The following is a 14,817-nucleotide window of genomic DNA, read 5'->3' on the forward strand; positions in this document are numbered from 1 at the left end:
TCCTTATATGTAAGGTTTCATCTTCTTGGTTTATGGTTTTCTTGTAATCACGGTTTTGTCTTCTTTGTTTTCATGATCAGATAAGAATCATATTTATGTTACAGTTTTAAATTGTAATAATGGACTAGAGTTATGTTTTGAAAGTCTTCAACTCTATATGTGACATGTAAATTCAACAAATGTTGTGTACTCCGGTTATGGGTGTAGCGGAGTAATCATGAAAGTGTCTCTTTCGAAAAATAATCAAAGTTTTACTAAACACTCGTTCATAAGCACATGTCAAATGATAAAAAATTCAAAACATATAAAGATTTATCTATACCTAGATGATTACAGAAGTTTAGCTACTCATAGTGAAAAATGAAGTAAACTTAACCATGTCCATTAATAATAAGAGAGAGACCTAATGTCAAACCAAGTCTGATAACACATTTAAACATTAACCTCGTTTATCTTCACTCAATCTTCAAAAGTCTTCAGTTTTGTTCCAGAACAATCCAAAGTTATCCTAGGCCAGTAGGCTTTCTATTATTTATAGAGTTTCCCAAAGGTCCAGAAACACAGTCAATATACAAATCATATTCCATTAATAATACATATGGTATTCAGTGACTCTTTCTTCCGCCGCTGCTCATACACAGGTTTCTTCATTTACCTATTGGGTGAGAAAGGACTTTATGATCTGTTGAATTCCCCTATTTCAATTTGTTTTAAACTTATGTGCCACCTAATGACAGATTTTTGTTTCTTTGTGATTTTACTCACAGCTTTAATAGGATTCTACACTTCGCTTGGCTTTGTTCGGTATGGTTAGGTTTTGATTTACTGCTTTCAATATACACTGCTTTTTTTATGTCACAGTAGGCAATTTTCAAGTTTGGTAATACTAAAAATTTAGGGGGTTTAATTAATTACATGCTTTCATTTTATCCAATTTTAATTGTATTTTTTTATCATTTATTGCTTGCTTTTGATTATCATGTTGTATTGTTTAGATTTCTTTCATTGATATTGCTCTAATATATTGGCGTTTTTTCTCGTGTTTTTGTATCACAGGTTACGTTTGCAGAGTTACGTATTTGGATGCTAAGGTATTGTTTTACATTTTACAGATATAGATCATTTTGTTTATGGCTTTGATTTTGACTGTTGTCGGGTTCCATTTAGACAACGGTTGTCTTTGCTTAACTTGAAATTCTTATTCTATTAGCACCTTGATTCATGTTTATAGCTTATATATGATTTCTTAGGAGGTAAACCAAGCCATCGTTAAGTGTCACGGGTAGATTCAATGTCCCTTTTGTTTGGAATTAATTATAATGTCTTGATCCATGAAATGTTTTAACAAATAATAAATGACAGCTTTTATTTTCATATAGAACTTTCATATAGGATATTTGTTTTTTCAGTATGTGCACATTTTTTTCTTTGCTGTTTTGCATTAACGAATGAGGTTGCTCCTTTGCCTACAAATATTGTCTGGAAATGAAAACAACCTTTTGAAACTAAATACAACCTTAAAAACAATTACACTCATGTTTATGATCGTCTGATGAATTGAGGTTCTTACCCTAATTAATCAAGGTGTTTTAGGTGTCTGCTGTTGCATTGTGTTATTGATGCCATTTTGGTGCTTTTGATCTACCTGACATAGTGACATGGGTATTCGTTTTCATCAAAGATGTAAGATTTATCATTACCTTTTTAATCATTATATCATGTTGCATTTCTCAGTTAGAGTCAACTATGTTATTGACTCACTCGACCCTGTGTTGAAGCAGATGTCATGTGAGACCAAGATGTCATGTGAAACTGATGCATGAGGCTGGTTAGGAGCAACGAAACTAAGATGTCACCTTGATTCTTCAAAGACCAAAATGGCCCTCATAAAGAAGCCATCAGAACTAAGATGTCACTTTGATTCTTCAAAGACCAAAATAGCCCTCATAAAGAAACCATTAGAACTATCAATCTGAAAGCTAGCTAAAGCACATGAGAACGTTGACAATCTTGGAGAAACTAGAAGCATTGCAGCTCAAACAGTTGTGCTTTTGATGAAGAACACAAGTCCTTTAAAACACAGGTTTTATAATGTGTAAGAATTATCATTGCTGCATCTGCATCTTTGTATTAAGGCTCAGAAATTGATGTGAACAACAACTGATTTGCTCCTTTAAGGTGATATGATTGTCATTTGATCTCTGCTTGCATGTAAGCATGTTTTATTTTTATAAAAGTTGGTAGCTTATGTGGTCATCATGGATTATGGACAGAGATAAAATAATAGATTATGCTAAACTTGATTGATAAGGTGATATGTTAACAGTTATTTATATACACTCTTTCTGACTACAATATATATTTTATGGATATAGTGTTATGAGATATGTGTGTCTATAATGACGTGTATTGATGCGCCGCAACGCGGCGCGGGTCTTGCCACTAGTTCTAAACCAAAAATTGAATAAGATACGCAATTGAGCATCAATTTATAATAAATTAAATAAAAAAACTATTCAAATTATGAGAAAATGTTTATTGAAGAAACACGAAATCCTCCTTTAGTCTAGTTGTTTAGTCCAAAGGTGATGATTAGGTATTTCTCACAATGGGTTATATTTCTCCTTCGCGCAAATGACTATTACACCTATAAAACAAAACACCGTAAACTCTTTATGAGGGAAATGGGGGGGATCCTCTAGTAACCACCCTCTAGCGTGAATCAGTATCAATGTATATAATATTTGTTAATAAAGTGAGAGTGAGTCAAACATACCAGATCCTTTACCATTTGGAGATGTGTTGGTATTTATAGCCGTTAGAAAAGAGAGAGAGAGTATGACCAACTGTCATGTCAGGCTTCCAACCAATCAGGTTTCTTGGACGTGGGTTAAGGATAGTTGGTGGGCATGGTGGTCATTCGATGTTGACATATCGTACTATGTAGTACGACAAATGTTTACGATGAATATCCTTCCTTTTTGCACTATGCTCATGGAGATCTTTGGCGCTCTCATTCCCAATGTGTCAGGTAATGTTTGATGCATAAGGATATAACATTCAGCGCCAAGGTGTCTGCATGACACCTGACCCATATATCCGGCGGGAGTATTTATATTATGTTTATTAGGCTATATGTAGTGGGCGCCGGATAGGGGCGATATTGGGCGACAAAAGGCGCAAACACCGCCCCCTGGGCGATATTTGGGCGATTTGGGGGCGGGGCCGGGGTTAGTTTGTCTCCGGTGAGATTAAGTAATAACAATATAATAATAATAATAATGTTACCGTTGGGGGGTAACGACTAGATATTAAAAAAAATTAATTTAAAAACTTAATATAAATATCAAACCAATTAAACCATTTTCACCCTATCATACACAAACCCAAACATAAAAATACCAATCATTTTTATTATTTTCATACTTCTTCAAACTCAATGAGTTCCCCGGATTCCACGAACTCTACCGAGATTTGGGATCAATTAATCAACGAGAGTCGAAGAATTCATTAGATTCGTCAACAAGTAGCGGAAGAGCATTTAGAGGTCACGAACGCGGTTCAAGTCGTCGCCAATAACATGGTGTCCGGCTCTGCTACATCTACGGCACCACGTAGACGGTCATATATCCTTCGGTATCGTATGCAAGCGAACGCTCGTTTAATGAAGGACTACTTCGACGACACACCTACATTTAACGACGCTATGTTTTGACGTCGTTTTCGGATGTCCAAGCGTTTATTTTTGCGCATCATTGGAGACATGGAGCGGGAGTATGAGTATTTTCAACAGAAACCCGACGCAAGAGGATATTTAGGATTCTCCGCCATCCAAAAGTGTATTTCGGCTCTACGCATCCTCGCATACGGCAACACGACCGATATCAATGACGAGTATTTAAAGATGGCTGAGAAAACAACGAGAGATGCGTTGGAGAATTTTTGCATCGGTAATATTTAAATTGTTTGTATTAACTATTGTTTTTAATATAAATATTGTTTAATAATTTATTTGTATAGGGATAATACAATTATACTCTCGTCGTTATCTGAGAATTCTTACTTCAAACGACTTGACTCGCATATATGATGTACACGAAAGCAAACATTCTTTTCCAGGCATGATCGGGAGTATAGATTGCATGCATTGGGAGTGGGCCAACTGTCCAACCGCATGGCGAGGTCAATACACTCGTGGTGACCATGGAGTGCCAACGGTTAGTCTTCAAGCCATTTGTTCACACGACCTCTCGATTTGGTCAGCCTACTTCGGCTCAGTCGGGTCCAACAACGACATAAACGTTCTCAACGCGTCACCCGTGTTAGAGTATTACATCAGCCGTAGCATACCGGTCTTACCGTTTTATGCCAACGATACCTTCTATCGTCACGGATACTATTTGGGAGATGGGATATATCCAGAGTACTCGATCATCGTCAAGACGTTTCAAGACCCTATCGAAGAAAAAAGAGATTATTTTAAGAAGAAGCAAGAGTCCGCAAGAAAGGATATCGAGAGGTGTTTCGGGGTTCTAAAAAACGTTGGCATTATGTGAAAAACCCTTGTCGTGTATGGACGTTGGCAAAAATGAGCGATGCCATGTATACGTGTATCATATTGCATAATATGATTTTAGAAGACGAGGGAAAAGCAATATGTCAACACTATATACCAGGAAGCGTTCCAGAACAGTTCCCTGAGCCAACCCAAGACCAACGAACGTATAACATTCACCAGTTCACATCAAATGATATACATAACCAACTGAAGGCGGATTTGGTTCAACACGTGTGGAATAATCGTCCTGTTGAGGACGAAGATGAGGACGGAGAGGAGGACGAAGACGAGGACGGGGACGGGGACGGGGACGAATAGATTAGTTTTTTTATTTGTATTTTTATTTATTTTTTTTTTAATTTTAATACGTTTTTATTTAATTATTTAAATAAATTGGGTTTTATTTAATTAGTTTATTTAAAAAAAGAAAATAATAAAAAAGACACTGTGGCCCCACTTGTAGCCCCTACACCATTACACCTCAAAAACAAATTTCCACTCCATGCTAACTGGACGCCACGTGTCACAATTCACCCATAATTGTAACCCCTCCACTACACATGTCCTTAGGCTAAGTGTAGTGGGCGATGTTGGAGGGCAATTTTGGGCGATGAGGGGATAGAACACCCCCCCCCCCCCCCGCGGCTATAATTGGGCGAAAGGGGCGGGGGCGGGGTTTATTTGTCGCCCGGTGGAGAAAAAAAATATTATTATATTAAAATGACCGTTTGACAACGGTCAAATTTAAAAAAAATAAACAACATATATATATATATATATATATATAAACATACACCATTCTTCTCCATTTTATATCCATTTTATACACAAATCATACCCAAATTCTAACAAAAAATAAACAAAATGAATCCTAGAAACAACCCGAACCAACCGAACTACCAATTCCTTGGTTTCGGTCAAACGTATGGTTCGCAATCGAGCCAACCGAACCAACCGAACTACCAATTCCCTAGTTTCGGTCAAACGTATGGTTCGCAATCGAGCCAACCGAACCAACCGAACTTACAATGGAGCCAACCGAACCAACCGAACTTACAATGGAACCAACCGAACCTAAACATGTACGCTAACTATCTCAGCCCGCAAAACACAATGCCGGCGTTCGGGTCTACAACACCGGAGTCGGAGCCGGTGACGGTGCCGGAGATGCAAACGTCACGGGCCTGCGGTTCAAGCAAAAAGGCGACCCGTAAACACAAAAAGAAACAACCGGGGGAGCCGATGGCGCAACGTGATCCGTACAAGCATTGGAGCGAGGAGGAGGAGGTGGCACTCGCAAGGGCTTGGATCGTTATTTCGGAGGATCCAGACGTTGGTAAGTTTTTTAATATTAAGTATTTATTAAAAATGAATTTAGTGTTTACTAAAATGTATACTAATTGTGACAAATAATTTTAATTTGTAGCTAACTTTCAAGCCACCGGTGTGTTTTGGAAGAAAGTATTTGAAGCTTGGCTCGCGATAAGCGGTAAACCCGAAGACTACCGGGGAAAAGAAGTGGTTCAAGCCCACTGGAAGGGGCTTAACGCCGATTGTCAAAAATTTGCCAGGATAATTAACCGGTTGCAAGGGTCCGGCTGGCGTAGCGGGCATAACGACGTCGACATTATAGGTCAAGCCTTGAGCGACTTTCGAGCTCAGGGTCACACTGTTGAGCGGCCCGGGAAACCGTTCAAGTATTTGAGTTGTTGGGAAAAGCTACGTGGTTGCTCGAAATGGAAGGGGGTACCAACCGTTCCGGCCGCCCAACGAGCCGGCTCATCCCGGCCTTCAAAAAGGTCGAAGACATCGTCGTCGACAAATCCGAGCACACCAAACACACCCTCCGATGCTCATAGCTTCTTCCTAGACGACACGGTCAATTTAGCCGACGACGAAGAGGTAGAGGAGTTGCCTCGACAACGCGGGAGATCGAGAAAAAATAAGGGGGAAGGTTCGTCGTCAACACGATTCAATACGGAGCCCGTTGAAATAAACGAGTTGGTTGGTCGTTTGGAAACAAATGCCACCGTAATAGGAGTCGACCTTAGAGCATCCAACAAACAACAAGAAAAGCTGAACCAGACGTTGGAATTAAAACAAATGAAAGACGACTACGAATCCCTTAAAGCGGAGGGGTTTCACGAGGAAGCCGGATTACTGTTTCAACGACGACGTGAAAAAATGCGCGAATATTACGGATATTAGTTTCTTTTTTTTAGTTATGTTTTTTTTAATTTTTTTTATTTAGTTATGTTTTTTAATATTTTTAGTTATGTATTTTTTTTTTAGTTATGTTTTTTTTGTATTTTCTTTTAATTTTAATGTATTTTTATTTAATTATTTAAATAAATTGGTTTTTATTTAATTAGTTTAATTATTAAAAGAAAATAATAATAAAAACACTGTGGGTGTAACATCCCGAAAATTCTAAGAATAAATAATTAGTATATTATTTATTTTAGATGAAAAAGTTTACTTAAGTTAGTAGAGAAATAAAATAATAAAGATGGAAAGATAAGTAGGTTAATTAGATGGAATTAATAATGGACCAAAAAGGAATGATGTGCCTAAGATCCATGGGCTTAAGGGAGTATAAATACCCCTTAAAACCCTAATCTTTTCCATTTTCATACATCTTCACACCATAGCCTACATTATCAAAACACGCACTTAACCCAATTCCCGTTTTTGAGAAAAACACCCACAAAGACACAAAGATTCCCGGAGATCTAGCCGTCAGATCGGTCTCAAATTTTAACCGAGTATTCATGACATATAAATGAAGTTTTTCACCTAAAAGAGCTTCGATCAGAGGTCGGGAAGTCCAGTTTTTATCAGTAAAACCACAGCAGCTCAAAAGTGAAGATTCAGGCGACTGTTCAGCTGTTCCGGCGACTGTAGCGGCGGTTTCCGGAGAAGGTGAGCTTTGGGTTTGTAGATCGGGACGAGACGGTTCCATGGCCGCTTGAATCACTCAAATCGGAGTTCGTTTGATATGGTTTTGAGCATCTCGAGTGATTTAATACAAAAACCTCAAAAGTACATTTTTGTTAAAAATGTTTACTTTTCATGAACGGATTTACATGAAAATTGGTAGGATGATAGATCAGGTCATGATTATTGAAAAAGTAATGAACTTGATAATAAACGGGTTAGTTGGTTCGTTTCGGGTAAAACGAGTAGTGTTCGGTTTGTGAAAAGGACAGGTAAACGAAGTCGGTTTTGCATGAAACTTAGTATGATAGTAAATCGAGTATAGCTATACCATAAAAATGCAAACTTGATGATTAAAATGGACGAAATGGACTCATGGGTATAAACGGTTCTTAAAGGAAACCCTAGATCTTGCCTAGAACGTTTTAAATCTATAAAGGTCTAACCTTTATGCCTAAAACGGGTTAGATCTAGATGATGATATAGTAACGGGTGTAAAACGGATTGAATGATGATGAAAGGGGTTAAAAGCTCATGATTTGAACCATAGAACAGTTAACTGAGCAAGGTAGAAACATAAAGATAGAAAGATGAGCTAAACTGGGAGTTCTCGGCCAGGACTGAGGGTTCTCGGCCAACCCATGCTTTCGGCCAGATATGGGATCTCGGTCAATACGGGTTCTCGGTCAACGCGAGAACTCGGTCAACATGAGTTTTCGGTCCATTGGAGTTCTCGGTGACCAAAGGTTCTCGGTCAAACCTGATACTTTGGTCAAACCGGAGTTCTCGGTCAGACTGGAGTTCTCGGTCAGACTGGAGTTCTCAGCCAGAACGAGTTCTCGGCCGACAAAGCTCCCTGTTGACTTTTGGCCTGGTCAGTTGGGCTCAAAGGCTACATTAGACAGTGGACCTGATCTACTTGATGGACCCATATGTGAGAGCTAAACAAACAAGCCCAACTTAGGAAGCACGTTGGTAAACTAAAATACCAACTTAAGTAATTATACGGTTAATTAACAAATATATATTTAACAGTTAGTCGAGCTCAATTAAAGAAGGGGATAACGATTAACGGCAAACGCAACAGGATCCAGGTGAGTTTATAGCCCCACTTCCTTGTTATGTTTTCGGGGCTGTGTGCATACTCGATGTGATATTTAATACACTTACCTTAAGTGGTAAGTGTATGCCTTGTATAAATTATGTATGATGATTGCTTGACGGTGCATGAACGATTTTCGGATATTGCATGGACCATCAAGTGGTAGTTAATGACATGATTGATATATATGATGTATGAATGTTGTATGTATGAATATATATGATGTATAAATGAGGTATGAATGAATAAGTATGATGTAAGTATGATATGTTGCTGGTACGTGAACGCTCTTCGGAGATTGCAAGTATTGTCAAGGAAAGTATGTAAAAGACAGGTAGGTTATAATAGTACGAATGTAGGGAACCGACCCTAATATTGTCGGCGAATGTAGGGAACCGGCCTAATAATGTCGGCGAATGTAGGGAACCGGCCTAATAATGTCGGCGAATGTAGGGAACCGACCCTAATAATGTCGGCGAATGTAGGGAACCGACCCTAATAATGTCGACGAATGTAGCGAACCGACCCTAATAATGTCGGCGAATGTAGGGAACTGACCCTAATAATATCGGCGAAGGTTATAGAGCGAAAAGCTCTTTAAACAGTATATGTATGAGTGGAAGTATGTATCTAAGTATATATATAAGTATGTAAGGAAAGATGAAAATACGTGTCTTCGGATACGTATGTATCAATGTGAATGTAATGTATGTTGCCTGATTAACTAGAACTCACTCAGCGTAGCTGACTTTTAGTATGCACGCAGGTGAGTAGGATGAAACAGCTCGCTTGAGGGGAACACGTGGCATTGAATAAGAGGCTGGCATCGGAAGACTCAAGACGTTCATGTTTAATGTTTTGTTTTTTATGAAAGACAAGATGATGTTTTAAAACAAGTTATGGATAGTTATGAAATGTTTTATGGAAGTTTTTATATTCCGTGTATGTTTTTATTAACTCTGATTATTAGAACTATGTTGATGAGTAAATCCAACGTCCAAATGTGAGGCACCAGTAACGGGGTCTTACAGTGGGCCCAACTTGTAGCCCTATACCATTACACCCTAAAAACAAATTTCCACTCCATGCTGACCGGGCGCTACGTGTCACAATTCGCCCTCAGTTGTAACCCCTGCACTACACATAGCCTTACTGTTTTGAAGAGCATATATATCACGACAAAATACTTTAATGAGATATGGAGAAATGATAACTTAATCAAACAAAATAAACAATGCATTAATGTATGAATTATTTAGATGAGAATTATGGGAAATATACACAAAGCTTTTAAATCAATTTCATTTCAAACGAACTAAAAGTTGTGACAGCACGTTTATACAACTTGGAATAAAGTCAATCAGCCATACTTTTTCTTTGTGTGGCTGTTATAAACTTATAAATCAATAATATATTTAATGACTTTGTTAATATTGTTTAAATTTAACATCACGTGTCTCTAAAACTAAATTCAATCTTAAGTTAAGAACTACAAAAAGCATATATATAACTAGGGTTTGGATTAAATACAAATAAAATTAACGTGTTAAACATGAGAATCAAGTAGAGTAATTATATGATTACTCTATGATTTAATTACATAATTATTCTACTTGTATATATAATTAATCTACTTGATTCTCACGTTTAGCACACGTTAACCTTCTCCTATATAATTATATCTATTGCATTAACTATGATGTACATACGATAATGAATATACAATAATGCCGTTCTCAATCCGATACATCCTCTTTTTAGTGTCATGCACAAACAAATTTCTAGGGAAAAAAATCGTTACACCAAAATTAGTTTTATGGATACCGTTTACCTCATCAGCTAGCTTGTAGCTTAATTTTGTTTTATGTAATTAACATGTTTATCTAGATTGATCAAAAATTGATAAGAGACAAGTATATGTTTACATCGATTATACACAAAACAGAATATGTCACCTAACAATAACCAAACTTCTTTATAGTTTCAGTAAGGTCACATAATTTTTTGGGCTATAATAATAAATTAAATAATAATAATTGCTATTATTTTAATAATAATCAGTTATAACTATTCTTCTAACGTTTTTTAATGTCAAAAACATCACATATTATACACATAAATAATTTAGTGACTATTTAAAAACAGTTGATCATGTATTGGAAAATATACTTCAATTTGTAATGGTGTGACATGTAGACCCATAAGCTTTCTTTTATTATTATTATTTTTTATTTTATGTTGTTAGAACGTCCATAATCTTTATCTTAATCACATTTTTAGTAATGATTACTAAAGTTGTAAAAAGTATTATATAGATGTTTAGAACGCTAGCTCCTCCTATAATAATAACTATTGTTCATGTAATAAAGAGAAAGTATTAAATAAGAAGTTTTGTTTTCCTAAAAAGGTTAGGAACTAGGGTATTTTAGTCTGCTACCTTAATATTGAAACCCACTTAATTTAATTTCAAAAACTCACTTAATTAAAACACACTTAATTAAAACCCACTTAAATTTTCACTCATCTCCTACAACTACCACCGCCCACCGCCACCCACCGCCACCATCTTGCCGGAAAAGTCTTCGGAAATTTCGCCGGAAAATAAAACACTATGAAAAACACAATGAAAAAGACACAATGTAATAAACACAATGGAATAAACACTATGAAAATAAAATCACAATGACAAAAACACAATGAAAACACAATTAAATAACATAATGTAAAAAACACAATGCAAAAAACACTATGAAAAAATAAAACACACTTGTATAACACAATTTTGTAAAACACAATTATGATAAAACACACCTTGTAAAAACCCACGTTTTTTTATTTTTATAAAGCAATATGGTACTCATATAAAAGATACAAAAACACTTGTTTTTATGGTAAAATTGTTTTGAAAAAAAAATGTCGTATAAAAAAGTTATGGACGTTTTAAAATAATTGGGGAATCTGACATGTGCCTTGCATGTGGAGAGTGAAAGTCAACAAATGTGTTAACCCTATTATGCACTTACCCTTGTTTTACACTTGATGATATCTTTAATCTAATCTCAACCATTCAATTCTCAAATGAATGGACAAGATTATTTTCTATCATTCATAGGAAAACTAATCTTCTTATTATAACTCAACCCTTATAAGCAAATCCCACTTGAGATATTCATGTTTCATAAAGAATACATTGCCTAAAAATAGCGTCAAACATGTTTGTGTAATGAAAACTCTATAATTAACCGTGCTCAATTGAGAATAGTCCTATTATAAGTGATTTCCTGAGAAGTTTCACTGAGGCAACCGACAGTCTAGTAAGGGCAGAGCATACAATAAATGTGATATGAGAGACCATATGCTATATGCTACAATAAAGTGATTTACTCTTTAAATGTGTAAATTATTCAATCAAAGATCCCACATATTTACAATAGTAGGTAATAACTCAAAAGTGCTAAAATCGGGAGAAAAAAACGAGTTAGAAAAGGGTCAAGAAGACGAATGTTGGGTAGGGTTGGGTATTAACACATTAGCCAACCTGCTAAAACATTTTCACATATTACTTATTGACTTGTAACTGTCCTGGGTTGGTCTTAACTAGAATCACTTAAAACACTTACGAAATTTGTCATTAACAAAAACTTATAGACCTGTAACTCATTAAAAGCACAATATTTATATTTTAGATAGTTATAAGTTAAATTAAAAGGTGTTGGCTGCAAGGGGACGCATCGAATGGTGATTTACTAATATATTATAAACTTGTAGGGACACTTTGTGCCCTCACGATCGGATGCTTCTTCTTTCTTGTTTTGAAATAAAAAAGGAAAAAGACGGAATAAATAATTTAATAGTAGCAAACAAATAAATAAGAGTAGTGTTGTACAGATTTAATTTAATCCCCAAGACTGTCACCTATAAACTATATAAAGTTGCGGGTCTCGTTTATTTTAAAATTCTAGCCCCAAAGTCTGTTTTTCTCTCATTTTGGTATCTGGATGTAACTACAGACAGTGGCGGATCCAGAAATTTTCGCTATAGGGGGCACAAAATGGATCGGGTTAAAATGGGTCGGGTTAATGAGAACAGGGCCGGCCAATCATTTTAAAGGCACAAAGCGGAATGAACTTCCGGGACGCATGAGTGGATAAATTTGATTTTCTTACACTCCATCTTTGAAAGTTGAAACACGTTTATATTTTATATAATATATAAATATAATAATTAAGTTGCATTTTGGACCAAAATATTTATTTATTATAATAATCACCAAGCTCCGCGGGCATTATTATCGGTGACGTAACCATAAACTTTTAATCAAAAGGTCATAATATATTTTTTGTTTATATGTGTTTCGTGAACTTATTTAAAGTAGTTGAAATGATAGAAGGGTCACAAATATATTTCCAAAACGTACTTTTTGCATAATATGTTTTACATATAATAATATTTATTTTTATAAATTAAAATTATATATCAAAAGTAATACAATTATTACTTAAAACATAAAAGAAAAGCAAGAGTTCATCTATAAAAAGAAAAACAATATTTAAATAATATTATAAAAGTACAGTTCATGTTTACATTTAAGAAAAGACAAAAAAAAAAGGGAAAAAAAGAAAAGAAAACATGTGGTCTGCATCTTCTTCCTCCTTTCTCTTTTTGTCTTCACATTCTTCAAGAGTATTGCCGGACCACCGTAGCGGAAGTCTCCATGTAATTCCTACTATGATGGCAACCAACGGTGGGCACGGATGGTTGTCGGACGATGGGCACGGACTAATGTTGAGTCATAATATACAAACACTTACCTGCAAACGCGGTATTCCGGCAGACGAACGGTGGGCACCGGCCCACCCTAGTTATAAGCTGGATCCGCCCCTGACTACAGAACACAACAACATAGCATATTATTTGTTTTGTCTATAAATTGAAACACTAAGAGGTTTGTTTGGTAATGGTATCCTAATGATTCAATTAATGACATATCTTTGAATCGATGATATAGTATGTTTAATTCACTTAAAAGATACCTCTTATAATGAATAATGTGTAAGTTTCATATATATGTTGACTCATTCATATGTTACTTCTTAATCAGTCAGACGTCTTTATAATTTAACACAAGATTATCAAACACCTTTTAAGCTTTTTAAAACATAAATTGCAATTGTTCAAGTACCTACTTGTAATATACTCACAATCTCTTTTCTCCATAGCAATACACCAATACACATGTGTCTCATCTAAAATACTATGCATACACTATTGTTAGGGTCGGGTTTACCACATACACAAACACACTGTATAAACGAACACAAGACAAGGATTTACGTAGTTTGATTCCGGTGTGAAGCCTGCGCCCACGGTCCGCAACCATAAAGTTCTGCTCTCACAACGCATGGTGGTGGATTAAAGCACAAGAACTGTTTAAATAGAGACTAAACTGTGGTTACAATCTTATAGAGTAAAAAAACTTAAGCGAGCCGTAATAAGAGATACAATCGTTTCGAAAATCCTCTCGTGCCTTCAATCTTTATTAGACCTGACAAAAACATGTTTTCAAGTAGCCGAACCCAAATTAAGACTTGAGTGACTACAAAACCAACACACTATATACAACTCATCTTTAATGACAAGGTGTATTTCATGTTTATAATGCTTGTGGGAAGAATCACCATTTGAATATTTATTTTTTTGATGTGTTAGATGCCAGGTTTTAAAAACGGTTAAACTGGATGTCAGGCAAGTGATTGATACATGTTAGCCTGGTAAATTAGGTATATTTTAGCCTGGTAAATTAGGTATATTTTAGCCCGGTAAAAAGACCAGGTGTAAAGGTCTCGTGAGAAGAAAAAAAATGGCAATGATCGCATAAAAGTTTTCAAGTTTTTTATCATTACATCACATTTTTGCATAACTCTATATTGCTAATTGACACACCATGTATTACGTAGAGAGTTAACACTTAACCCTATACGCGGTCTAAAAGATAAAGGGTTGTTTATTTCTTAAAACCCACCAAAAACATAATAATAATATTCTTGATTCTGGTAAACACTGGGTGGACTAAAATAATAAAAGATGATTAAAAAAGGTGAAAGGATACCGCGGGAATGTCGCTACAAAAGTCGTAACATCCGCCGAATCAAATAAAGAGAAAAAGAAGTATGTGCGGATAATGAATATGGTGTTCCTGCTACAGCTGTAAATTATTATT

Source organism: Bidens hawaiensis, unplaced genomic scaffold (assembly GCF_021521415.1).
Source record: "Bidens hawaiensis isolate Kalapana, Puna unplaced genomic scaffold, B.hawaiensis_p1.1 tig00007801_1, whole genome shotgun sequence".
NCBI lineage: Eukaryota > Viridiplantae > Streptophyta > Magnoliopsida > Asterales > Asteraceae > Bidens > Bidens hawaiensis.